Consider the following 3,173-nt stretch of genomic DNA (forward strand, 5'->3'; position numbering starts at 1 on the left):
ACAAATCATTATATCAACATTGTATCAATACAATACCCAAGATCAAAATTTATATATAAACTCCGGTATGCGTGTGTACGAATCATGCCGGCGCCTTCCCGTGATCATCGCTAGTACCTGAAACACATAACACATAACACTGTAAGCATAAATGATTAGTGAGTTCCCCAAAATACCACTCTAACACATAATAGCCACTCGAGGATGTAATTATGCTGACCCTCAGGTCTATGTGTCTCAGTGGATCCCTCCAGCCCCAACTCTCTATGGGCCCTCTCGCCTAACTCTGTGGACCCGAAAGTCCTAACTCTGTGGACCTGAAGGTCCTAACTCTGTAACTCTGAATCATACATAGCGCATATCACAATAATCATAGCACATAAATAACATGCAATTACACTGGCATATAACTCTAAAATACTCTATCACATAGCACTGTTACCACACTAGGTAAAGTATAGTGAGAAGACTCACCTCAGGCATCTTGGTAAATCTCTGACTCGGTAGGAATATTGCCTAGTCTTCGCCTATTCACATAAAGTAAATATTCTTATAAATATAATTCTCAAGACTAGACTCAACCTGCCTTTGGCACCCTGAGGAGGGAAAAAGGCTATTTTACCCCCCTCCCAACACAAGTACTCCATTGACCAAACCCTAAAAGTCAACGGTCACACTTTGACCCTACTCGCCGAGTGCACTCTAGTGACTCGGCGATTTCACACATGTTCTTTAGCACTCTGTCCCGCTTGGCATGGCTAGTCCCTTCCTATACTTGACAAGTCATACTAGGCATGAATCGCGGGGCCACCCCGACTCAACCCGCCGAGTCTCAACAATAACTCGGCGACTGCCGCCTTGAACTCCAGTCCTCTAACACCCTTCTGACTCACTGAGTCATCCCCCAACTCATCAAGTCTACTCACTGAGCAATTTACGTGAAACCCTAACCTTACTCGCCGAGTCTCAGGAACAACTCGGCGAGTTCATGCCATGCACAAACTCTACTAACCTCCTGAGGTCAGATCTGTTTCCTTAAATAAAAGATCTGGCCTTCCCAAGCATGAATGTCATGTAAAGCTCGAAACTTTATGCTTGTATAACAACAACAAGGCATCCAAAGGAGATTTAGTCCCAAAAATGGAAACCTAAGTCCAATAACCCCAAACTAATCCATAAAGCTCCAAGGGTTAAGGTCTTTGGACCTCTTTGAGTCCAGATCCAAGGCACAAACTCGAAGAGGGACCATTTGCTCCACATAATCACTCTCCAAAGGGGTTAGAAAACCCTAACTCTATAGACCAACACTAAACCCGAAGGAGGTTCGAACTATTACCTCAAAATGAAGTCTCTGAATCCCTGGAACTGCTAGAATCGCATTTCTCCTCTTACACTTGCACCTCCTTCTTGGTAAACCAAAGATACAAGGATCAAAAGTGTCTTCTTCTTCCTTTCAACAATTTGGCTCACTTAGGGTTCTCTCAATGGACTGGTAGCCGCAATGAGAGGCTATAAGTGCACTTAAATAGGCTCCAAACCCGGGGATTTAAGGTTTCATTAAACAGCGTGGACTCGCCGAGTCCAAAGTGAATCCGAATGAACAATCAACCCTACTCGGTGAGTCAATGCATCAACTCGCCGAGTTCCTTCTCATAATTCAAAATAATTAAATAAAATAATATACCTGGAAACCCGGATGTTACATCACCCAATTCTAACTCTTGGGTCCTTGATACCGGTTGTGGTATTCATATTTGTTGTGACTTGCAGGGACTAAGAAGAAGTGAGAATGTGGAGCAAGGAAGGATAAAATTAATCATGGGGAATAGGAAAGTTACACCTGTCACCAAGATTGGAGTTTATACCTTGTCGCTAAGTAGTGGGTTAAATTTAGATTTGAATAAATGTTGTTATTCGCCAGAAATGGCAAGAAATATTATTTCCTTTTATGCATTGTATAAACAAAGTTTTACCTTTTCATTTAATAATGAGGTTTGTTCAATTGATGCTTTCTTTAATAATGTTCTTTATTTTAAAGCATTACCTTGTGATGGCGTGTATGAAACAGTATATGTGGTTGATTACTTAGGAAATAATGTATTGTGTATTGATTCTATTAATAATAATAACTTGGATAAAGCATCACTATGGCATTGTGGTCTTGGACATATAAGCAAGAAACGCATAGGCCAACTCCAAAAAGATGGAGTCTTGGATTCGTTTGACCTAAAGTCGGATGATAGTTGCGAATCATGCTTACTTGGAAAAATGACAAAGTCACCCTTCACAGGTTCTTGTGAGAGGGGTGAAGGTTTGTTGGACCTTCTACACACGGATGTGTGTGGACCATTCAAACATGCCACAAGGGATGCTAATCGTTATTATTTGACTTTTACTGATGATTACAGTAGATATGGATATGTCTACTTAATCAAGCATAAGTTAGAGACTTTCGAAAGGTTTAAGGAATTTACACAGGAAGTCGAGAATCAATTAGGTAGGAACATTAAGATGCTTCGATCCGATCGAGGTGGTGAGTATCTTAGTTCAGAGTTCGTCGACTATCTTAGGGAATGTGGGATTGTCTCAGAATTGACACCTCCCAGGACACCACAGTTGAATGGTGTAGCTGAGAGGCGTAATCGAACCTTATTGGACATGGTTCGCTGCCAATCTCATTTTGGGGGTATGCTTTAGAGACTGCCGCCCATATCCTTAATCTAGTCCCTACAAAGAAAGTTGCCAAAACTCCTCACGAGATGTGGACTAGTAAAGTACCTAAACTAGACCGCATCAAGATTTGGGGTTGCGAGGCTTTTGTGAGATGCGAGACTCATGACAAGCTAGAACCCCGAAGCGAGAGGTGTATTTTCATCAGCTACCCATAAAGATCCTTTGGTTACCTCTTCTAGAGACCTAGTGATAATGTGGTCTTTGTAGCAAGAAGAGGAGTCTTTCGAGAGAGAGAGAGAGTTTATAAGCCAAGAAGACAGTGGGAGGAAAATTGATCTTGAACAAATTCAAGAATCAAGTGGTGAAGGAACTTCAAACGCTAGCCCTCAACTTGAGGAGGAAACTCCTGTTGAGCCAATTGATGAATATGTACCTCTGAGGCGTTCCACGAGTGTTAGGAATGCACCTGAGCATTAATATGGTTTCCATATTACTACAAA

Source organism: Lactuca saligna, chromosome 3 (assembly GCF_052625555.1).
Source record: "Lactuca saligna cultivar CGN05327 chromosome 3, ASM5262555v1, whole genome shotgun sequence".
Taxonomy (NCBI): Eukaryota; Viridiplantae; Streptophyta; class Magnoliopsida; order Asterales; family Asteraceae; genus Lactuca; species Lactuca saligna.